Raw genomic sequence first — 25,543 nt, forward strand, 5'->3', positions numbered from 1 at the left:
CCAGAAACCCTCGAGAGTAAAACGGGGACCGCTTTGCTAGCTACACATGCACTTCTAATTCCATGTCTGTCTTTCAACGGGTAAACTCTGCCCAACCAACAGTCAATGGGGGTGTGAAAAGATGTGTCGAGCAACCTGCGAAAATCTGAAGGAGACGAAGGAGTATGCGTGTATTACACTCTGTAAGAATGGCTGCGAGTGCAATGAAGGTTTCATTTTCAATAACAGCAAGAAGGACAAGTGTGTACCCTATAAAGATTGCAAGGTCGATTGCCCACCGTACATGCACTATGACCCTTGCACAAGGTCAACGGCAGCAACCTGCCAGAAAAAGGCGGAACCGAGGGCGCCCGGTTCGCCGTGTGATCCATGGTGCGTCTGTGATGAAGGCTACGTTTACCGCTCGGAAATGGATCGCACGTGTGTGCCCCAGAAAGTGTGCAAACAATAGACGAAGAAGGAGATCACAAAATGGAGCCAAGGAATGTCGACAATCATTACAGAACATTTTCCTTAGACAACTTACCGTGTTGAAATACTTGCTCCTCAATATCTTGGGTTTTGCTTTATTTATCGATCTCTGATCAATGCCCAGGCCTGTTCATACATTTCTAGGATGTGCTGTTTAAATTCTTTAATGATCCTAGTCTGAGAAAGCGAATAAAGAGGTTATTCATTTGGTGTTTGGTGCAATCAAAATGTGTCATGAGATTCTTTTAATAGGTTTCCCTATCTTCTACCCAAGAAGCACACAAAAAGTTCACCAGCCCCCATTTTCAACAAACCCTGGCAAAGCAAATAGGCCTGGCTTTGCTTCATGTCATGTGAAATATCAAGTGGCCAGCTAGGATCCCCATAGGGCAGTGATAACCTATGCTGGCCACATGCCGACTGGCATGTCGGGGTACAGCTCTTCTGTGCCAGGGCAGGTGAAAAGCACATGTTAAAGCACTCAATGGTGTATCCTACGATGGCCAAATACAATCTCACATGCCCAGGTACTGCCAACATGGGGCAAGTGCTGTCTCAAATGCTGAAATACAAAGTGCATGCAACATACTCAAAGTACAATCACACATTCCCAAGACCCGCCTTGGGATGTCGCCCACATAAAGGGCACAGGTACACTCACAGGTGCCGAGATTATGTTGGGAGTGTGCCAATACCTTTTCTGTTACTCTGCTTTTGTTCTGTGCCAATTCACCATCATGGCAGTTTCAAAATGCCAAACTCTTGTTCCAAGGCGTGTTGTGCACCGGCCCCAAGTCACCAGACCTTAGTCTTCTGGGAAATGACTGAGCAAGGGTGAGTTAATAGGGAGGGAAAGCAGGGAAGGCGATTGGAGACAAAGCATAGGTAGGCAGTTAGGAAGGGAAACACGCTTACACTAGTATGGATATATATTTGTCCTTTATATGTGGGCACCTTCCTGGGAGAGGTGACACAGAAAGGTATGTGTTAAACTAGTGTACGCACTGGGAATCCAATGCAGTTTTGGAGCTCACCTTAAAGTAGAGCTGGAGTAGTGTAGCGTGCAGAAGGGACTTGGGTTCATGCCTGGGCAATCCTGGAAGATTCGTAGGCTTAATATACCGTGCCTACCGTGTCTATTTATGGTACCAGAGGAATTCCCAAATAAGTATTCCTGAGCTGCCCCACCAACTCAGAAAGAGGCGAATCCAAGAGTAGGACATGATGTGACAGGTGAATGGCTGCTGTTGGTAACAAAAGGCAAGAGAGAGTGATGGGCAGAGTTATAAAGTGAATATGTTATGTCTGGCCCTGAAAGCGGACAATGTTTGTTTCCTGTGTAGCACCACGGTAAGGCCACCTCACAACAGTGACGTGCAGGTTGGGAATCTCCATGCCTGCACACTAGCAACATAAGCGCGCAGAGAGAGCAGCACCAAAGGGTCTCCAAACCCTGAACAGCCACAAATAGCCGCTTCCATTGTAGTCATGAGGGGGTGACTCTGAAGACACTTTCAGGTTACAATAGCTTTTCAGGGGGTAGGATCTCTGCTGAGCATACATCCAGATGAGGGTAAAGCCCTGTGGCAATCGTTGTGCCATGTCACTAAACACTTAAGGCTTCCTGTGGTTTTGCCGCGACAGGGCCTCTCTTAGGGGTTGTAGGGAGCCTCTGCGTATGATCTGCATATCTACCCTATAGTATAAAATCATAAGTGGCGATAATGTGTAATGTTTTTATGTAACATTGTTCTTATCGTTTTAAATTGGGGTCAACGTAGGTTCTACAGACATGGGCCAGGTGTCATTCTGTTACACATTTAACCGACTGCAACATTAAGTACGTAAACACAGGCCTGCAAAAAAGCACATACGAGCAGAAGGCACTTTCCAGATGTGCATATCTGTTTTCAGCCTGCACAGAGTAAGGAGGATATAGGGGGGGGGGGGTGGGGCTCCTCAATCAACAAGGTTTGTGTTATACATTCTGTGATCTTACATACAATCCTAGAGTGCCACTGCCCCAGGGTCTGTTAGGGGAGTTTTCCTAAAGTCTACCTGGTGGAAGACCTTATGAAAACTATCCCTTGGTATACAGTCCCCATCTTCTAGTATATGTCTGTACCACTCAAGGTTTTGGTATTGTGGCAGAGCAGTCAGGATTACCTTATGAGGGAGATGTGAGCTGTAGGTTAATAAAATGAACTCTGAATGCATAGGCCTAAATACACTTTTATACACTTCTAGTTATAGTAAAATAGATATTTATTTTATATGTACAAGAAATGGTTATTCAGGTAAGTACTATTTTAACTAATCAACACAATAGAAAACAAGTGCAATACTTCAGGTGAGTAAACCATAAGTAAATAATTATACTATCCGTAAATACAGTTCAAAGTAAGTTAAATCGCTTGTTTTAGAAACTCAGAAAATCTACTGTTGTAGGAAAAAATAAGTTTAAACCACATCATCAATAGCCAGGCTACAAACAATCAGGGGGCAGTCACTGATGTTACACAGACACTGACATTCCTCTGCTATACTTAAATGAAGAGTTTCTCCCAATGCTGGACAGAAACAGCCAAGAGCGCCTCTTTGTGTTTGTTCTCTAGATGGCATTCGATTCTGTCAACCATTACATTGTGTGGCAGTCTTCAAACGTCACTGAGCATTGAGGCAATGGTACAACAAATGGATCTTGTCCATCTAACATTGTAGAGTATCTCGTCTAAGACCCCCCTGAGCCTTCCATCCACTTGATCTTCAATTGTGTCATGAGGTTGCTAACAGGCACCTTACAAAAACGTTCTACTCATTTTCAAATGTATGGAGGTGGTATTCAATTAGTCTTAAAACTACACAACCTCTCCCCAACTTCTCCCTGCATCTCCACCTCCCTTAGAATAGTACAGGACTACATGGATGATAAGTGCCTTTGTTTAAATGCTTCAGAATAGAAGTCATCATCCTTTTTGGGTATGAGCATCCCCCACATTCTCACTGTCCCAAGACTAAGTGTCCCCCCTTTCCCTGATGCAGTGATGACAGAAATATCACTTTCAGCAAAAAGATACAGGAACGTTTGAAGCACTGCCACTTCCTCCTGCATATGTAAACTTGCATCAAGTTGTGTCTTAACATGAGCACAATGAAGAAATCACAAGATCAATGGCGCTGGTAAGGATCGATTGCTGTAGAAGTTGGCATTTGGGCCTCCCCAATCACCTCCTCCACAACTGGCAGTTGAAACAGCACAAGGCAGCGAGACTAACCCTGAAGTTGAAACCTTGTGATAACTCTTCATAATTACGCTCTGCTTTGGGAGTGTTCAAAATTTCATACAGGGGAAAAGCAACACGTAAGTGCCTGTGTTGTTGGTACCCTACAAGCAATACACGTTTTTCTCAAAATGTATGTTTTTCAAAAATTATTATAGCGCAGGCTGGCAATCCTCCTGAATATGTTAACGCTTCTTTCACATGATTGGATAAGCAATTTTAATCTAATTCTAGAAAGTATGTATACAGGTGGTATTTGGGTATTTTCAGAGACATAGGGCCTCATTACGAGTATGGAGGTATCCATGCCCTTAATATGGGCATGCCTGCCTCCATAGTGGGTCCCAGTACCGGGTTCCTTCAATGAGGAATAACCGGGTCATTCCGACTTTGGAGGACCCGGTAATTCCTCCTTGAAGGAACCCATCCCCATTCCCTTTGAGCCCCCATAGGCCTCAGTGGGAATGGGGAGGGTGCTAATAACGGTGCCGTTCGCAGCAGGCAGCGGGTGCAACAACCTATGCATTTCAGGCCTTCCTGAAGGAGCTGAAGGTTCTGACCCCATTGTCTTCCTACAAAAATTCTTACCGGCCATATTACATTTGCCTCTTGGAACTATTTTTAATATACAACGAGCCCATAGGATTGGTCAACCCTCTGTCTCTTCATCATCTCGTCAGACACCAAGAACACTAATACTTTACCTTTTGGAATACTCTCAACTACAACTCATTATCACCACAGTTAAAGAACGTAAATCTCTCATATGGCATGGCAGTAAAATATTTATCTCACAGGATGTGGCTAGAAGTACAGCACAAAGAAGAAAGGTTTTCTTGGCATTCCGTCCTGCTTTAAAACAACGTAACGTCCGTTATGGATTGTTTCACCCTTGCTCCTTTAAAGTAACATACGAAGGACGCTCTGCAGTATTTGATGATCCTGCCGACTTAAGACTCTTCATACAATCCATCAAAAATGAAAACATGGACACCTCCTCTCCAGCTGCGGCTTCAACTTCACCCAATACTTGAAATTATGTCTCAATTACTTTATTCTTATGCTTTTATTTACCTAATGCAATTATATTACAATGAAATTTATTATGTGGGGTGGGTGCTCTTTTGGGTCCCTCTTCCACTTGTGGTCGCTTTTTTTTTTCTATTTAGCAACCCAGTTGGCTTTCCTATCCCCCATTTGTATTTCCCTCCAAATCCTTCTCCCATGTCCTGTTCGATCTCTAAAATCACTCATTTGACATGGCATGCTCCCCTCCAAGGTTTGATCGAACCCCTTCCTCCCATCCCTTACCCCCTATGTTCCTTCCTTCTGTTTAAATACTGGGGTATATATAATTTCAACCAAATGACAAATGGCATATTTTTATTTTCGCATTATAGCTATAAATTGTATGAATATCAAATTTCTTCTAACTAAATGATCTTTAAATGCATAACATGGAACATCAAGGGTTGTAAGAATCCTATGAAAAGGTGTAAAGTCTTATCTCACTTGAATAAATTCAAACCAACAGTAGCCTGCCTGCAAGAAACGCACTTATCCCTCAAAGAAACAATGAAACTTAAGTCTCTTTGGGTGAGGGAGGTTATCTCCAGTCCAGCTATATCCAAGAAAAATGGAGTTTCTATATTAATTAGTAAAAAACAACCCTACAAAGTTCTCGCCCAAGACGCAGACACACATGGAAGATGGGTTTTGGTAAAACTTCTGATTGACACGACACACGTATCAATTCTCAATATTTATGGACCTACACTACAAGACCCCTCCTTTTGGAATAATATTAAACAAATGATTCTGAAAAATAACTTCACCAATTTGATAATGTGTGGTGATGTCAATCAGGTCCTGGAACTTTTTTTAGATCGAAAATCCAGCTGCATGTTTAAACCCAACAAAACTCACAAATCCTTTGTGGACTGTCTAGGGGAAACAGGACTGATCGATTCCTGGAGGATATCTCATCCTACACATTTGGATTATACCTTCCATCCCCCCCCTCACAATACATTATCACGTCTTGACTATATCTTTGCTACTAAGACCCTATCTGGATCCGTTACAGACTCCAAAATATCCAACAGTATCATTTCTGACCATGCTCCGGTCATCACCTCCTTCTCCCTTACAGATATGAACAGAGGTGCTTCTAGATGGAAACTTAACAATTTTCTTTTAAAATGATTCAAAGTCTATTCATTCTATTAATGCTTTTATTCAACAATACTTTAACGACAACCTAGACCACGATAGATCTGCTGTCAATAATTGGGATGGTTTCAAAGCAGCTCTTAGAGGTCATATAATGGCCCTCTCAGGCAAGAATAAAAAAATCAGAAAAAAACATGTTGACAAACTATATTCTAAACTCACCCTTGCAGAACAACACTACTATACAGACACTAATTCAGCAAACCTACGACAAGTTATTAAAATACGCTTTGAAATCAATAAGGAAATCACAGAGTTAGCTGCGGGTACTATACTTAAATACAAGACTAAGATTTATCAAACTTCTAATAAGGCAGGTAAAATGCTTGCCTCCTATTTAAAAACCAAAAAATAAAAAGTTCAAATCTCTCATATCCAAGACAGATCAGGCATAATGCATCATCGGTCTGATGAAATACTGGAATGCTTTAGAAAATGTTATACCGATCTCTATACTCCAGAATGTGCCATCCCCAAACATAACATTGATTCCTTTTTGAACAACATCAGTCAAATCACCTACCCAGAAATTGATCTTTCTCATCTTGAAAATGACATTACCTCCATCGAAATTACCAAAGCCATTCATGGCCTCGGAAAAGGTAAAGACTATCTACCGAATTCTACAACAGATTTTCCAAAGTCTTAACCCCCAAACCTAAAGAACTTTTTTCTTATTTTATTTCAAGAAAATCTTCCTCCGGATCCTTTTCAGAAGCTTTACTTATCATTTTTCCAAAACCCGACAAAGACCCTACTCTTCCCAGTAATTATTGACCTATTTCCCTTATTAATATAGAAAGCAAATTTTTTGCCAAAATACTAGCCAACGGTTTAGAATCCTCACTCCCAAATCTTATTAAACCAGATCAAACAGGTTATGTAAAAGGACGTAACATATCCTCCAATGCCAGACTCCTACTAAACGCCATCAACCTAGTAGCCAATGACAAAAAAGACACTCAAGGCTACGCGGCCATTGCATTAGATGCTGAAAAAGCTTTTGATTGTGTTGATTGGAATTTTATGTTTTAAACCCTACGTTGGCATCGATGTGATGAAAAATGTATATTGCTTGTTAAACCCCTTTACTCTGCCCCCAAATCCGCCATCTATATAAATGGTCAGACGTCCTCCTCTTTTCCCTTACTAAGAAGAACGCGTCAGGGTTGCCTTTTTTCACCATTACTATATATCCTCTCTCTTGAACCGCTACTAGAATTAATAAGATCTAACAAAAGCATCCTGGGAATTCAAGTCGGTGCCTCAATAAATAAAATAGCCGCATATGCAGATGATATTCTTATCTTAATTAAAAACCCCAAACTTCACATTCCAAACCTCTTGAGGGCACTATAGCAATTCGGCCTGGTCTCAGGATATAAATTAAATACAAAGAAATCAGAAATTATGCCCCTAAGTCCATATTGTCTTAAACACGACATCGACATCTTCGGCCTCAAATGGTGCAGTAGCTCAATCAAATATTTATGTCTTCGTTTTGCCCCAACTATCCCAGATACTATCAAACTCAACACTATAAAACTACTGGATACCCTCAAAGATCTTACATCCAAATGGTCTCCACTCTCCCTCTCCTGGTGGGGGCGTTTAGATACAATTAAGATGATGCTTTCTCCGATAATTCTATACTATTTACAGCTTCTCTCCGTCCCACTATCCCTTTCCTTTTTTAAATCCATTTACTCTATACTACTTAATTTTCTTTGGGGAAAAGGAAAAAGTAAAAGAATTGCTCTGACTAAACTAAAAGCTCCCTATGACATGGGGGGGCGTAAGATTCCCAGACTTTAAGTCATATCACTCGGCATTCCTTATAAAACAATCCCGTCAATGGTTCATGGATCCTATTTCCGGTGACATCCCGACTTGGTGCACACTAGAAAAACAAGTAGCTCAACCACATAATATCACTGATTATATATACATATTCAAACACTCATCTAAAAATATCTTGGATCCTATTAAAGCATCAGTATTAGCTTTACAAACATTTCTCTATCCCCATACTATTACCCCCAATAAACATCTTTCCCCATTATTATGGCATAATAAGAACATAGTAATTAATAATTAGAGCCTTAATTGCAAAACATGGATTCAAAAGGGAATAAGATTCATCCAACACATTATAGATGGCCCTTATATTCTCTCCTTCCAGCAACTATCTACCACATTTAATATACCTCAGAAGGACTTTCAATTTTACAATAACTTAATTAATTCATGTCTGGATGCACTCGCCCAATTTTCTAATGAAATTCTTACTCCAGATGCCTTTAGACTAATGCACCTTACCATGGTTAGCGAAGTTAGAGCCTCTAAAATGTATAATTTGCTCACCTCAACTTTTAAGATTTGTCTTATCCCTCTGAAATGGGAACTTGATTTAGGCTACATGTTTGAAGATTATATTTGGCTCCGCCTGTTTTACAAAATTAAACTAATATCGGTATCAGCAAATATTTCACAACACTATTATTTCTTCATTCATAGAGCATTCATTACTCCGGCCAAATTGGCTAAGTCTAATCCGAATTATAATGCAAAATATTGGACATGTGGCATTTCTCCTGCCACGTATATGCATATGTTTTTTGAATGTTCATATATTGTTAAATTTTGGTATGAAATTTGGAAGTATCTCAAATGGATCTTCTGTGTTGATGTTCCTTTCTCCTCTGTTAATATATTTTTAGGAAGCTTAGCAATTACAACTTATATCCCATCTGACTCTGCTAGACTTTATGATCTATTCATATGTATAGCTTTAAAATGCATCACTGCTAATTGGAAAGACTCTAGTTTGCTGTCTACCAAAATTTGGTGGAACACTATTTGTAACACTCACAAATTGGAAATGTGCATGGCAAATAATCACAACACAATTCCCAAATATAATGCTAAATGATATTATTTCACCAGGTATCTTAACTGTTTCAATGCAACTGCTCATGGTACATGAAGGTATACTTTTTTGTCTTCCTCATTATCCATAAGTCTATACTCAATCAGAAATGCCTGAACTACATAATATCAGAAATGATTAGATTATCCATATGAAATAATATCATATACCCACCCTCCCCCCTATCCTTCACCCTCCTGTTCCTTGTGTGTCTCTTGTACATCTCCCTGTTCGTCTCCCCCCTCATCTCTTTAATCTCTACATATAAATCACTTTTTACAGACTAGAGCTATAATTATTCATATACAACTTGTTATTTTAATGTTGGTACTACCTACTATAGTTCATGGTATATTCGTAGTTTAATTGAACAAATGAATTTGTCATACAGAAAGTCAATTGCAATTGATCAATAACAATTACCTTGCTAATTCTTAATAGTTCTTGTTTCATATAAGTCTGTAACTTGATATTTGTACCATTCTCAATATTTAAAACAATAAAAACTATTAAAATAAAAAAAGAATAACTGTGCCATTAATAACAGACAGTTATTAGCTCCCTGTTCCCCTCGCGGGACCCGCTAAGGACGTCTGGTTTTACCAGGCTCCTTACCGGGTCCCGCAAAGGGAACCTCGTAATAGAGCACCCCGTAATGAAGGGTGCCAGTCCCGTACCGGCACCCTTCATTACGGGAGCGCCATGCTTATAATGGTGTCCATAGTTTTTGTGATTCATTTTTCTTTCATGTTAATGGTGAAAGCCGAATAAAAATGGTTTTCGCTCTCTCCTTTGTTGTTAACATGTCTTTGCAATACCAATTTGTAAATAAAGATTGACATGCAAAAGCTTTGAGATGCGCACAACTGTGGATGTATCCATGCAAACATGAGCACACTCTCAAAAGCTTCATTTTAAGTGTTCAATAGAGGACTGTTTTAAAACATTAGCTAACTGGTTAATGACATCTCTGAAGTCTGCTAATACCATTTGCAACCACAACTTGGGAAATTAAACAAATAACAAAATAATGCCCCTCAAAATAAATGGTCTAGTGCCATCTATCAATTGCTGTTATTATAATTCCGCTCAATGGCGCTCATTTTATGAACGTCAATCCTCATTATTTGTCCTTGACAATCTCAGTCAACATGTGATGCACCCTTTGTAGTGCTATTAGTTCCCTTTATTTCAGTGAGCAGCCTCTGACACATTTACTTCTTTTTTCCTCATCACCTAGAGATGAACTAACTGTAAATCTTCGCTCTCTTGATGTTGCGCCGCTGGGTGGAAACTGGACTGCCCATGCGCAGCATGTTGCATTAGCCAATTTCCTCCAGAGCTAGCCCTGAATTTAATGACCAAAGTGAATGATACGTGCACTATTTGAGGTGCTAGAGGTCAGCAAACCTTCTCACCAGTCGTCTTCATCCAGCTGAACATAAAAACATGTTTAAATTTCTATAGTTTCTGTCTATTAACTGCTCAAATGTCTTTTATGGGATGTATTCAGTATTACACACCTCATTATGCCTTTGGTGGAGAAATGAAATCCCAGGCTGCTGTTGTGTTTGTGTGTCTAATGCTCACCTGGTATCCAAGGGGACGTCACTCAGCCTGTTCTGACCTCTTACGACCTCAAACCCTTCCCTGGAGTCTACTCGACTGGAGACTGGGCCTGAAACACAGGATTGATAGATTTTAACTCCCTATTGTCTCTGTGTGCTTGACCCCTTCTTCCCCGGGGTCCAACCCTTCCCTTTTATCCACAGCTCATCTTGTTTTCTTGGAAAGTGTGCTCACCGTCCTGCTTTAAGCGCAGGGGCGCGTTGATTGATGCAGGATCGTTGCTGCCTAGTTACTTCACTGGCAAGAGTCCGACAGGTAAGTATAATGAGTCTTTTGAACAGTTTGTTCCTTTCCTTGCTTTGTTGATGGCCAGCGTCCGGGGATGGCAACGTGCTGCGGAGATGAGTAGCGCTGAAGGTGAGTGAGAGCGCGATGCGACCCTTTCGTATTTGTATTGAACGGAGTTCTTTTTCTGTGTCTTTTAGTTGCCGCAACGTTTTCAGCGTGGATGCCGGTTATGAAGAAGAAATGCAGTGAGTAAGCGCGGTATGCGGCGCCTCTAGATGTTTCCACGCTAACCTGGAGTGTCTTTTTCCTCTTGCAGATGGATGAGACGTTCCGGAGACAGAGATCCCCCAGAGCGGCTGGGATTCAGGTAAGCGTTTGAAGCTCGTACATTCTTTAATAATAAGCGAAGATATGCTGAATGCTTACTAATGCCTTTTTTCTGTTCATTTCCCTTTTCCTTTTCCTTAGAAAGCGGCGTGCCGGGATGGGAATGACACCGTTGAAGATGCCCGCAGAACAGAAGAAGCGATGAATGATGGGCAGAAGCGCCGCAAGGTAAGGCTGTTCCTAAAGGTGTTCTTGTTCTTGCAGGAGCTGAGCGCAGAAGAAAGATGCAGGCCTACTGGAGACCAATCCGAACACGGTGAGTGTCACGCTGGAGGTGCAGAAAACACAAAGCATGTTTCTCAGCCTGGGTGTGGCTTAAATAGTCTCTGGATATCCCAGGTGTCTGTGGGCTGAACCACACCCAAAAGACTAGACTGCACATGCAGTTCTGGGAATCGAAATATGTGGGGGCATACATCTTGTCCCCATCAAAGCACTACAAGTCCAATCCCCAATGTTATCCTATGGGAGTGAGTGAGTCTTGTGCCACAAGCGCCAAGTCTGACTACAAGTGGGTCTTTGGAGGGATGGAGAGGCCCTTGAGGGCCATGGAGGTGATCGTGAACTGGCTCCAGCCTGACCTCTTGGAGGGCTGGGGACATGAGGGGCAGGAATCATGACAGCACTCCCCCCCAAGGCCCCCCTGAAGGAGGCTCTTCTGTCTGGTCCTGGTTTGTTTAGATGGTTTTGATGAAATCGTCTAAGCAAGCGAGGTGCATGGATGTACTCACAAGGCTCCCATGTCCTGTCTTGTGGACCATACCCCTTCCAGTCTACTAAGTAGTATAATTTGGATCTGACGTACTTTGAATCCAGGATGTCCTTGACTTCAAATTCTGGCTCCCCGGCGACTACTACTGGCTGCAGTGGCTTTGCTACCAGGGTGTAATGCTCACCTGGCTCCCACGGAAGCGCTGACCTGGTCTGGATTGCTGTGACCTCTTCAGGCGTGATGCGCAGGATTCAAAACACCGACTGAACTGGACCCCCAAATCTGGCTTGTCTGGCCCGTAGAAAAATCTTTCTGTAGGTGGAGAAAGGGGATTAACTGACTGCAGAGTATTGTGATTGCTTCCCACCTCCCCTTTGCTCTTCTCTGACCACCTCCGAAATCCCCAATCAGGGCTCACCTTAATGTTTGAATGGATGAGCTCTCCATCCTGCTTCTGGTGCAGGGGCGCGTATTTGACCAGTTACTTCACTGGTTTCGGAAGGCAAAATGCCATAAGTATGCAGTTTAAAAGCTTCCAGAGTAGAGTCCTCTCTTTGTTTGCTTTTCTTAACCTGCAATCTGTCCTTATTTTCAGGTGCAGAGTGGAAGTGATGCTTCGAGGGATATTGCCGGAGATAAACTCAGGTGAGTTCATGATAAAATGATCCCTTTAAATGTCTTTGATTCCCTCTAGTAATGTCTTTCTTTTTTCCCCTTAGGGGCCGGGGTGCGGTACCAGGCCAAGAAGTGGCGCCGACCCGAAATGAGGAGCAGTTCCGTCAAATATGGCCGGGTAAGTCTTGTGATGGAAAATCAGGCTTTCCTCATTTGTTCCTCCTGCTCACCTTTTGTCTCTTCTTCTCCCCTGCAGGTGCAGAGATGTGGAGGAATGCCTAGAAGGTCACGGTGGATAGTGAAGAGCCCACGAGGCAGGTGAGTGATGCACGGCGCTGCTACAAGTAGCGTGATGCTTTTAAAGAATGTCTATCTTCAGGATCGCTGGCGTGATGATTCCGGAGACAGGTAGGAAATTAGATTAAGTTCTTGGTTTTCACCTTTTCTCTTCCCTTCCTTCCTTTCAGGTATCCCAAGATCGAGGCGGGCGTGGCTGGAGGCAAGATGCAGGAGCAGGCACTGTGAGCGTTCAGCTGCTAGATGCAGAGCAATGCGAAGCACGTGTGGCAGTCCGGGCATGGTTTAAATAGCCTTGGAAGAAGTTCCAGGTAAGTATTCTTCCACGGTCCCCACCCAAGTAAAATAGTTCCTTTGATAAAATAGTCCCTCCTAAGCCTCATTTGGCTTGAGGCTTCATGCAGCATGGTCTGCGTCAGGTAAGTGCACCAAACACCCTCTTTTATGAGCCTGGCGCCTATGGCACCAGGACTGATGTCCAACATGAGCCTGGCGCCGAAGGCGCCAGGACAAAGTCCAAAGAACCCCTATTAGGGGACCGCTGGGCTTTTACCCGAGGGCATGATGCCTGCTCCCGGGGGTGCAGGGCCTGTCCTGGTGCTCCGGGGGTAGGCATCAGGACAGCACTCCCCCCCAAGGCCCCTCCCAAGGTCCTTCCCTCTGGAGGTTTCGGTTTGTTTGGGAAATCCCGATGGAACTTTTTTACCAGCCGAGGTGCATGTACGTGGTCGCTGGGTTCCCAAGACCTTTCCTGAGGTCCATACCCTTTCCAATCAATTAGATAGAAAAGTTTTGATTTTGAAATTTTAGAATCCAAAATGTTCTTCACCTCGAATTCAGGCTCCCCATCTATCTGAATTGGTTCTGGTGGCTTTATTAATCTGGTTCCTGGCTGCACTGGTTTCAAAAGTGACACATGAAAAATGGGATGAATCCGCATGTTAGCTGGCAGATCGAGCTTGACTTCCATTGTATTAATGATAGCTTTCATCGAATAAGGGCCCAAATACCTTGGATTAAAAGTTTGAGGTCCCTTGAGTGATAAATGTTTGGTAGCCAACCATACTTGTTCTCCTATTTGGTATGAAGGCGCCTCCTTCCGATGCAGATCTGCATTTTTCTTGTATTTTTCTTTCGCTTGTTGCAAATGGGCAGTTACATTCTTGAATGCTTGAGTTATAGTGGAATGCAAATGGTCTACTGCGGGCATTTCAAGGCTCAGAGGAGAGTCCAGGTCTGAAGTACGAGGGTGATGTCCATATAGGGTGTAAAAGGGGCTTTGTCCAGTTCCAGAGTGCACCGAGTTATTGTATGCATATTCGGCCACCCATAACAAATCCTTCCAATTACCCTCCGATTGGTGCAACATACACCGTAGGTATTGTTCAAGGGTCTGGTTCGTTCTCTCCGTCTGACCATCGGTCTGTGGGTGATGGTTGGTTGAGAGTCTTACGTCGATTTGTGCCAGTTGACAACACCTTTTCCAAAAATGTGAAATAAACTGGCTTCCCCGTCGGAGACTAATATGGACGGGAATCCATGCAAGCGGATGATATTTTCGAGGAATTCCTTAGCAAACACAGAAGCTGAAGGTAATCCTTTCAACGGAATAAAATGAGCCTTTTTAGAAAATAGATCCACCACAACCAGAATAGTATTGTATCCATTACAAGGGGGCAGGTCGTGATAAAATCTAGTGACAAGGTGTGCCAAGGCGCTGGTGGAATGTGTAAAGGCTGAAGAAGACAGGTGGGTTTTGTCTTTTGGCCTTTGTTTTGGGCGCAAACTCCACAGGACATCACGAAAGTTTTAATATCCTTTCGCCAGGAAGGCCACCAGAATTGTCGTTTAATTTTGTCTTCTGTTTTGGCAATGCGAGGATGTCCTTCCATCAGGGTATCATGATGACTGGAAATAACCAGTTCTTGTAATTCCTTTTCTGGCAGAAATAAGCGTCCTTGGAAGTAAGGTAGGCCATCGTTGACCAAAAAGTAAGACCCCCTTTGGATCCAATCCTGCAAGGCGGTAGAGTCTAGGAGTTGTTTTACTCGTGCTTGAATGTCTTCAAAGGTTTGTAAGGAGGTTAATCCCAAAATTCTTTGTTCGGGAATGATCGGCACAGGTTCTGAATTAGTGTCTATTTCTCCCATTCCTATTCTAGATAGTGCGTCTGCTTTGCCATTCTTACAGCCGGGACGGTAAGTGATTACGAAATCAAACTCAGCAAAGAACAAAGCCCATCGGAGCTGACGTGATGATTGAGCCTTGGCAGTCTTTAAATATTGTAAATTTCGGTGATCAGTGATCACAGTGATGGTGTGCCTGGCGCCAAGAAGATAATGCCGCCAAGCCTTAAAGGCGGACTAAATGGCTAATAATTCCTTAATGGTAATTGCATAATTTACCTCAGGCGGTGAGAACTTTCTGGACCAAAATGCTACAGGATGCAGTTGGTTGGTTTCAGGGTCTCTCTGAGACAGGACAGCTCCCATGGCTAAACTGGGCGCGTCAGTTTCGACTATGTATGGGAGATCGGGACGCGGGTGCTTCAAAATAGGTGAAGACGTGAATTTAGCTTTCAATTCCTGAAAGGCCTATTCGGCTTCCTTGGTCCATTCAAACCGTTTATTTTTCCGCAAAAGTGCAGTGATGGGTTGTACTACACGTTAAAATTCCGGAATAAATCTGCGATAAAAATTGGCAAAACCAAGCATGCTTTGGACCCCTTTTACCGAGCTAGGAGATGGCCATTTGAGGATGGCCTCCACTTTCCGTGAGTCCATTCGGACCCCATTAGGTGTCAGGATGAATCCAAGAAACACCACCTCGGTGGAATGGAAAACACACTTTTCCAGCTTAGCAAACAGTTTGTGCTGGCACAATTTCTCAAGGACGGCCCGGATATGCTTTCTGTGATCACATTCCGAAGAGGAGTACACAAGAATGTCATCGATATATACGACAACACAAAAATCGATAAGTTCCCGAAGGACATCGTTCATGAAGAATTGGAAGGCAGCAGGCGTGTTGCACAACCCAAAAGGCATCACCTGGTATTCGAATAAACCATATTTTGGAAGGCCGTTTACCATTCGTCGCCTTCTTTTACTCGCACCAGATGATAAGCCCCCCGGAGATCTAACTTGGTGTATACGCAAGGGTCCTTCACCTGATCAAGGAGTTCAGGGATCAAAGGCAGAGGGTAACGGTTTTTAACCGTTATCTGGTTCAATGCGCGGTAGTCGATACAAGTTCTAAGGTTGCCTTCTTTTTTGGGCACGAAGAACAAAGCCGAGGATGCCGGGGACTTTGACGGGCGAATGAAACCATAGGCTAGGTATTGATCTAAATATTGTCTCAAATGCCGGTTCTCAGGTTCAGTAAGGGCATAAATCCTGCTACATGGGGGTTGTGCACAGGGCACCAGATCGATTTGGCAATCGTACGATCTGTGGGGGGGTAACCTGTTGGCCTGTTCCTTTTGGAAGACGTCCTGAAAGTCTTGGTATTCCGGAGGTAGTTGCATGGAGACAGAGGTTACAGATGCTAGACTAATCTTCAGATTTTCTGGGTAGCAAGTTTGTGCACAATCCGGGAAGGTTATTCTCTTTGCTCGCCAATCAATTCTAGGATTATGTGTCTCTAACCAAGGAATTCCAAGAATAACCTGAAACTGTGGGGCCTTGATTACGTCAAACACAACTGCCTCCCGATGGCCGTCCGGACCAATAAGAGTCACCTCAGTAGTGGAATGTGTTACAGGTCCTGAGGCAATTTCAGTTCCATCGACTGTGGTGATGGCATCTTTTCTGGTTTTTGGACGCAGAGGGAGGTTAATCCTAGAGACCAATTCACGATCCACATAGTTTCCTATAGCCCCACTATCGATGTATGCCTTTATTGCATGCAACCGCTTAGGCTGTTCCGGATCTACGAGAACCATTGGCACAATGAAATGCGAGGTCTGAGAGTTAGTTTTCAAGCTCGGCAAGCGGACCCCTACGCTTGTCGGGTCGAGTCGTTTCCCGAAACAGAGTCTTCATGGTTTTTAACAGCGGCTCCTACCACCTTCTTGGGTGGTTTTGCCGGGCAATGTCGTAGAAAGTGTCCAGAGTTCCCACAATAAAGACATAATTTTAACTGCCGCCTCCTTTCACATTCCTTTTGGGTTAAAGGTCCTCTAAGCCCACAAATTTGCATAGGCTCAGAGACATTGGCACCCTTGGGAGTGACGTGGGACTTGACCAACACCCGGGTTTCAAACTTGGACCGATCCCCTTTTCGGTTTTGGAGCCTGTGATCCAAATGGACCACTAAGTCAATATATTCTGTGCATTCTTGGGGCAGATTTACAAGTTGGGCCAAGACATCTTTAAGTTCTCCGCCTAGACCCCGATAGAATAATGTGATTTGTTTATCCTCTGGCCACCCAGTTTCCACGATTAGTCTGTTAAAGGTTGCTATGTAGGAGAGGAGGTCTTGGTTGCCCTGTCGCAGGGATAGAAGTTCATCATCCAGAGCTTGTCCCTGAGAATGTCGAGGAAATAATCTCTCCATGCTTGCTTGAAATCCTTGGAAATCCCGGAGGATTGGGTCATCTTGAGTAAGCAGTGGTACTGACCAATCGGCAGCACAGCCGCTAAGGTATGACAACACAAAAGCTACCTTGGTCTGGTCATTAGGGAAGGCCCCAGGTCTGCATAGGAAATGCAAACGACATTGATTGATGAATACGGCGAACCGTTTGGGGTCCCCAGCAAAGCGTTCAGGTGGGGCCAGCGGCATATTTCCAGGTAGATTGATTTGCACATGGTTACTTGGAGCCACAGGAACAGAATTTCCCCCGGAACCAGTTAGAGAGGTTTGCCCAGCTTGACCTTGCAATACCTGCCTAGCCAGGTCATCAGTTCGTTCCTTAGATACGATTAGTTCCCTCCTGAGGGCATTAGTCTCTTGACGAGCGGCATGTACTTCGGCCCGTAATTCCCCCAGTAATTGGGCCAACATATCAGTCTCAGAAGTTTCCATAGCGCCTGGGTGAGAATTTGTAGGAAGGCTTCACGTTCTGTAACGCTCACCTGGCTCCCACGGAGGCGCTGACCTGGTCTGGATTGCTGTGACCTCTTCAAGCGTGATGCGCAGGATTCGAAACACCGACTGAACTGGAGCCCCAAATCTGGCTTGTCTGGCCCGTAGAAAAATCTTTCTGTAGGTGGAGAAAGGGGATTAACTGACTGCAGAGTATTGTGATTGCTTCCCACCTCCCCTTTGCTCTTCTCTGACCACCTCCGAAATCCCCAATCAAGGCTCACCTTAATGTTTGAATGGATGAGCTCTCCATCCTGCTTCTGGTGCAGGGACGCGTATTTGACCAGTTACTTCACTGGTTTCGGAAGGCAAAATGCCATAAGTATGCAGTTTAAAAACTTCCAGAGTAGAGTCTTCTCTTTGTTTGCTTTTCTTAACCTGCGATCTGTCCTTATTTTCAGGTGCAGAGTGGAAGTGATGCTTCGAGGGATATTGCCGGAGATAAACTCAGGTGAGTTTATGATAAAATTATCCCTTTAAATGTCTTTGATTCCCTCTAGTAATGTCTTTCTTTTTTCCCCTTAGGGGCCGGGGTGCGGTACCAGGCCAAGAAGTGGCGCCGACCCGAAATGAGGAGCGGTTCCGTCAAATATGGCCGGGTAAGTCTTGTGATGGAAAATCAGGCTTTCCTCATTTGTTCCTCCTGCTCACCTTTTGTCTCTTCTTCTCCCCTGCAGGTGCAGAGATGTGGCGGAATGCCCAGAAGGTCACGGTGGATAGTGAAGAGCCCACGAGGCAGGTGAGTGATGCGCGGCGCTGCTACAAGTAGCGCAATGCTTTTAAAGAATGTCTATCTTCAGGATCGCTGGCGTGATGATTCCAGAGACAGGTAGGAAATTAGATTAAGTTCTTGGCTTTCACCTTTTCTCTTCCCTTCCTTCCTTTCAGGTATCCCAAGATCGAGGCGGGCGTGGCTGGAGGCAAGATGCAGGAGCAGGCACTGTGAGCGTTCAGCTGCTAGATGCAGAGCAACGCGAAGCACGTGTGGCAGTCCGGTCATGGTTTAAATAGCCTTGGAAGAAGTTCCAGGTAAGTATTCTTCCACGGTCCCCACCCAAGTAAAATAGTTCCTTTGATAAAATAGTCCCTCCTAAGCCTCATTTGGCTTGAGGCTTCATGCAGCATGGTCTGCGTCAGGTAAGTGCACCAAACACCCTCTTTTATGAGCCTGGCGCCTATGGCACCAGGACTGAGGTCCAACATGAGCCTGGCGCCAAAGGCGCTAGGACAAAGTCCAAAGAGCCCCTATTACGGGCCGCTGGGCTTTTACCCGAGGGCATGATGCCTGCTCCCGGGGGTGCTGGGCCTGTCCTGGTGCTCCCGGGGTAGGCATCATGACAGCACTCCCCCCCAAGGCCCCTCCCAAGGTCCTTCCCTCTGGAGGTTTCGGTTTGTTTGGGAAATCCCGATGGAACTTTTTTACCAGCCGAGGTGCATGTACGTGGTCGCTGGGTTCCCAAGACCTTTCCTGAGGTCCATACCCTTTCCAATCAATTAGATAGAAAAGTTTTGATTTTGAAATTTTAGAATCCAAAATGTTCTTCACCTCGAATTCAGGCTCCCCATCTATCTGAATTGGTTCTGGTGGCTTTATTAATCTGGTTCCTGGTTGCACTGGTTTCAAAAGTGACACATGAAAAACGGGATGAATCCGCATGTTAGCTGGCAGATCGAGCTTGACTGCCACTGTATTAATGATAGCTTTGATCGAATAAGGGCCCAAATACCTTGGATTAAAAGTTCGAGGTCCCTTGAGTAATAAATGTTTGGTAGCCAACCATACTTGGTCTCCTATTTGGTATGAAGGCGCCTCCTTCCGATGCAGATCTGCATTTTTCTTGTATTTTTCTTGTATTTTTCTTTCGCTTGTTGCAAATGGGCAGTTGCATTCATGAATGCTTGAGTTATAGTGGAATGCAAATGGTCTACTGTGGGCATTTCAAGGCTCAGAGGAGAGTCCAGGTCTGAAGTACGAGGGTGATGTCCATATAGGGTGTAAAAGGGGCTTTGTCCAGTTCCAGAGTGCACCGAGTTATTGTTTGCATATTCGGCCACCCATAACAAATCCTTCCAATTACCCTTCGATTGGTGCAACATACACCGTAGGTATTGTTCAAGGGTCTGGTTCGTTCTCTCCGTCTGACCAACGGGCTGTTTGAGAGTCTTACGTCGATTTGTGCCAGTTGACAACACCTTTTCCAAAAATGTGAAATAAACTGGCTTCCCCGTCGGAGACTAATATGGACGGGAATCCATGCAAGCGGATGATATTTTCGAGGAATTCCTTAGCAAGGACAGAAGCTGAAGGTAATCCTTTCAACGGAATAAAATGAGCCTTTTTAGAAAATAGATCCACCACAACCAGAATAGTATTGTATCCATTACAAGGGGGCAGGTCCGTGATAAAATCTAGTGACAAGGTGTGCCGAGGCGCTGGTGGAATGTCTAAAGGCTGAAGAAGACAGGTGGGTTTTGTCTTTTGGCCTTTGTTTTGGGCGCAAACTCCACAGGACATCACGAAAGATTTAATATCCTTTCGCTAGGAAGGCCACCAGAATTGTCGTTTAATTTTTTCCTCTGTTTTGGCAATGCCAGGATGCCCTTCCATCAGGGTATCATGATGACTGGAAATAACCAGTTCTTGTAAATCCTTTTCTGGCAGAAATAAGCGTCCTTGGAAGTAAGGTAGGCCATCCTTGACCGAAAAGTAAGACCCCCTTTGGATCCAATCCTGCAGGGCGGTAGAGTCTAGGAGTTGTTTTACTCGTGCTTGAATGTCTTCAAAGGTTTGTAAGGAGGTTAATCCCAAAATTCTTTGTTCGGGAATGATCGGCACAGGTTCTGAATTAGTGTCTATTTCTCCCATTCCTATTCTAGATAGTGCATCTGCTTTGCCATTCTTACAGCCGGGACGGTAAGTGATTACGAAATCAAACTCAGCAAAGAACAAAGCCCATCGGAGCTGACGTGATGATTGAGCCTTGGCAGTCTTTAAATATTGTAAATTTCGGTGATCAGTGATCACGGTGATGGTGTGCCTGGCGCCAAGAAGATAATGCCGCCAAGCCTTAAAGGCGGACTTAATGGCTAATAATTCCTTAATGGTAATTGCATAATTTACCTCAGGCGGTGAGAACTTTCTGGACCAAAATGCTACAGGATGCATTTGGTTGGTTTCAGGGTCTCTCTGAGACAGGACAGCTCCCATGGCTAAACTGGACGCATCAGTTTCGACTATGTATGGGAGATCAGGACGCGGGTGCTTCAAAATAGGTGAAGACGTGAATTTAGCTTTCAATTCCTGAAAGGCTTGTTCGGCTTCCTTGGTCCATTCAAAACGTTTATTTTTCCGCAAAAGTGCAGTGATGGGTTGTACTACACGTGAAAATTCTGGAATAAATCTGCGATAAAAATTGGCAAAACCAAGCATGCTTTGGACCCCTTTTACCGAGCTAGGAGATGGCCATTTGAGGATGGCCTCCACTTTCCGTGAGTCCATTCGGACCCCATTAGGTGTCAGGATGAATCCAAGAAACTCCACCTCGGTGGTATGGAAAACACACTTTTCCAGTTTAGCAAACAGTTTGTGCTGGCGCAATTTCTCAAGGACGGCCCGGACATGCTTTCTGTGATCAGATTTCGAAGAGGAGTACACAAGAATGTCATCGATATATACGACAACACAAACATCGATAAGTTCCCGAAGGACATCGTTCATGAAGAATTGGAAGGCAGCAGGCGTGTTGCACAACCCAAAAGGCATCACCTGGTATTCGAATAAACCATATTTTGTACGGAAGGCCGTTTTCCATTCGTCGCCTTCTTTTACTCGCACCAGATGATAAGCCCCCCGGAGATCTAACTTGGTGTATACGCAAGCGTCCTTCACCTGATCAAGGAGTTCAGGGATCAAAGGCGGAGGGTAACGGTTTTTAACCGTTATCTGGTTCAATGTGCGGTAGTCGATACAAGTTCTAAGGTTGCCTTCTTTTTTGCGCACGAAGAACAAAGCCGAGGATGCCGGGGACTTTGACGGGCGAATGAAACCTTTGGCTAGGTATTGATCTAAATATTGTCTCAAATGCCGGTTCTCAGGTTCAGTAAGGTCATAAATCCTGCTACATGGGGGTTGTGCACAGGGCACCAGATCGATTTGGCAATCGTACGATCTGTGGGGGGGTATCCTGTTGGCCTGTTCCTTTTGGAAGACGTCCTGAAAGTCTTGGTATTCCGGAGGTAGTTGCATGGAGACAGAGGTTACAGATGCTAGACTAATCTTCAGATTTTCTGGGTAGCAAGTTTGTGCACAATCCGGGAAGGTTATTCTCTTTGCTCGCCAATCAATTCTAGGATTATGTGTCTCTAACCAAGGAATTCCAAGAATAACCTGAAACTGTGGGGCCTTGATTACGTCAAACACAACTGCCTCCCGATGGCCGTCCGGACCAATAAGAGTCACCTCAGTAGTGGAATGTGTTACAGGTCCTGAGGCAATTTCAGTTCCATCGACTGTGGTGATGACATCTTTTCTGGTTTTTGGATGCAGAGGGAGGTTAATCCTAGAGACCAATTCCCGATCCACATAGTTTCCTATAGCCACACTATCGATGTATGCCTTTATTGCATGCAACCGCTTAGGCTGTTCCGGATCTACGAGAACCATTGGCACAATGAAATGCGAGGTCTGAGAGTTAGTTTTCAAGCTCGGCAAGCGGACCCCTACGCTTGTCGGGTGGAGTCGTTTCCCGAAACAGAGTCTTCATGGTTTTTAACAGCGGCTCCTACCACCTTCTTGGGCGGTTTTGCCGGGCAATCTCGTAGAAAGTGTCCAGAGTTCCCACAATAAAGACATAATTTTAACTGCCGCCTCCTTTCACGTTCCTTTTGGGTTAAAGGTCCTCTAAGCCCTCAAATTTGCATAGGCTCGGAGACATTGGCACCCTTGGGAGTGACGTGGGACTTGACCAACACCTGGGTTTCAAACTTGGACCGATCAGCTTTTCGGTTTTGGAGCCTGTGATCCAATTGGACCACTAAGTCTGTATATTCTGTGCATTTTTGTGGCGGATTTACAACTTGGGCCAAGACATCTTTAAGTTATCCGCGTAGACCCCGATAGAATAATGTGATTCGTTTATCCTCTGGCCACCCAGTATCCACGATTAGTCTGTTAAAGTTTGCTATGTAGGAGAGGAGGTCTTGGTTGCCCTGTCGCAGGGATAGAAGTTCATCATCCAGAGCTTGTCCCTGAGAATGTCGAGGAAATAATCTCTCCATGCTTGCTTGAAATCCTTGGAAATCCCGGAGGATTGGGTCATCTTGAGTAACCAGTGGTACTGACCAATCGGCAGCACAGCCGCTAAGGTATGGCAACACAAAAGCTACCTTGGTCTGGTCATTAGGGAAGGCCCCAGGTCTGCATAGGAAATGCAAACGACATTAATTGATGAATACGGCGAACCGTTTGGGGTCCCCAGCAAAGCGTTCAGGTGGGGCCAGCGGCATATTTCCAGGTAGATTGATTTGCACAGGGTTACTTGGAGCCACAGGAACAGAATTCCCCCCGGAACCAGGTAGAGGGGTTTGCCCAGCTTGACCTTGCAATACCTGCCTAGCCAGGTCATCAGTTCGTTCCTTAGATACGATTAGTTCCCTCCTGAGGGCATTAGTCTCTTGACGAGCGGCATGTACTTCGGCCCGTAATTCCCCCAGTAATTGGGCCAACATATCAGTCTCAGAAGTTTCCATAGCGCCTGGGTGAGAATTTGTAGGAAGGCTTCACGTTCTGTAACGCTCACCTGGCTCATACGGAGGTGCTGACCTGGTCTGGATTGCTGTGACCTCTTCAAGCGTGATGCGCAGGATTCGAAACACCGACTGAACTGGACCCTCAAATCTGGCTTGTCTGGCCCGTAGAAAAATCTTTCTGTAGGTGGAGAAAGGGGATTAACTGACTGCAGAGTATTGTGATTGCTTCCCACCTCCCCTTTGCTCTTCTCTGACCACCTCCGAAATCCCCAATCAAGGCTCACCTTAATGTTTGAATGGATGAGCTATCCATCCTGCTTCTGGTGCAGGGGCGCGTATTTGACCAGTTACTTCACTGGTTTCGGAAGGCGAAATGCCGTAAGTATGCAGTTTAAAAAGTTCCAGAGTAGAGTCTTCTCTTTGTTTGCTTTTCTTAACCTGCGATCTGTCCTTATTTTCAGGTGCAGAGTGGAAGTGATGCTTCGAGGGATATTGCCGGAGATAAACTCAGGTGAGTTTGTGATAAAATGATCCCTTTAAATGTCTTTGAATCCCTCTAGTAATGTCTTTCTTTTTTCCCCTTAGGGGCCGGGGTGCGGTACCAGGCCAAGAAGTGACGCCGACCCGAAATGAGGAGTGGTTCCGTCAAATATGGCCGGGTAAGTCTTGTGACGGAAAATCAGGCTTTCCTCATTTGTTCCTCCTGCTCACCTTTTGTCTCTTCTTCTCCCCTGCAGGTGCAGAGATGTGGCGGAATGCCCAGAAGGTCGCGGTGGATAGTGAAGAGCCCACGAGGCAGGTGAGTGATGCGCGGCGCTGCTAAAAGTAGCGCAATGCTTTTAAAGAATGTCTATCTTCAGGATTGCTGGCGTGATGATTCCGGAGACAGGTAGGAAATTAGATTAAGTTCTTGGTTTTCACCTTTTCTCTTCCCTTCCTTCCTTTCAGGTATCCCAAGATCGAGGCAGGCGTGGCTGGAGGCAAGATGCAGGAGCAGGCACGGTGAGCGTTCAGCTGCTAGATGCAGAGCAACGGGAAGCACGTGTGGCAGTCCGGGCGTGGTTTAAATAGCCTTGGAAGAAGTTCCAGGTAAGTATTCTTCCACGGTCCCCACCCAAGTAAAATAGTTCCTTTGATAAAATAGTCCCTCCTAAGCCTCATTTGGCTTGAGGCTTCATGCAGCATGGTCTGCGTCAGGTAAGTGCACCAAACACCCTCTTTTATGAGCCTGGCGCCTATGGGGCCAGGACTGATGTCCAACATGAGCCTGGCGCCAAAGGCGCCAGGACAAACTCCAAAGAGCCCCTATTAGGGGCTGCTGGGCTTTTACCCGAGGGCATGATGCCTGCTCCCGGGGGTGCTGGGCCTGTCCTGGTGCTCCGGGGGTAGGCATCATGACACAGGGTCCCAGGTTGAACAGGTTTAAGGAGAGACACGTGGAACACAGTATGAATCTGCATGTTTGACGGCAAAGCTAGTCTGGCCACCACAGGATTTATCATGGAGGTGACGGTGAATGGACCCAGATATCTTGGATGGAAAGTTTGGGTTCCTTTAATGGACACGTGTTTAAACGCCAGCCAGACTTTGTCTCCCACTTGGTAGTTGGGGGCCTTTGCTCGGTGTTGATCAGCAAACTTCTTTTGGTGATTCTTAGCTTGAAGTAGGTGTTCAGCTGCCCTTTCAAAGGTTTTAGAAATGGTTGTGCGTAAGGTTTTGACTGCTGGCATTTCCAGGGTTGTAGGAATGTCCAACTCAGAAGTACGTGGGTGCCTGCCATACATGGTATAAAAGGGTGTCTGCCCAGTGCTGGTGTGTAGGGAATTATTATAAGCATATTCAGCTGTCCATAATCGGTCAAACCAGCTTCCTTCAGCTTGGTGTAACATGCAACGTAGATACTGCTCGAGCGTCTGATTTGTCCTC

This window comes from Ambystoma mexicanum, chromosome 1p (assembly GCF_040938575.1).
Source record: "Ambystoma mexicanum isolate Mex_15411 chromosome 1p, UKY_AmexF1_1, whole genome shotgun sequence".
In the NCBI taxonomy this organism is placed as follows: Eukaryota; Metazoa; Chordata; class Amphibia; order Caudata; family Ambystomatidae; genus Ambystoma; species Ambystoma mexicanum.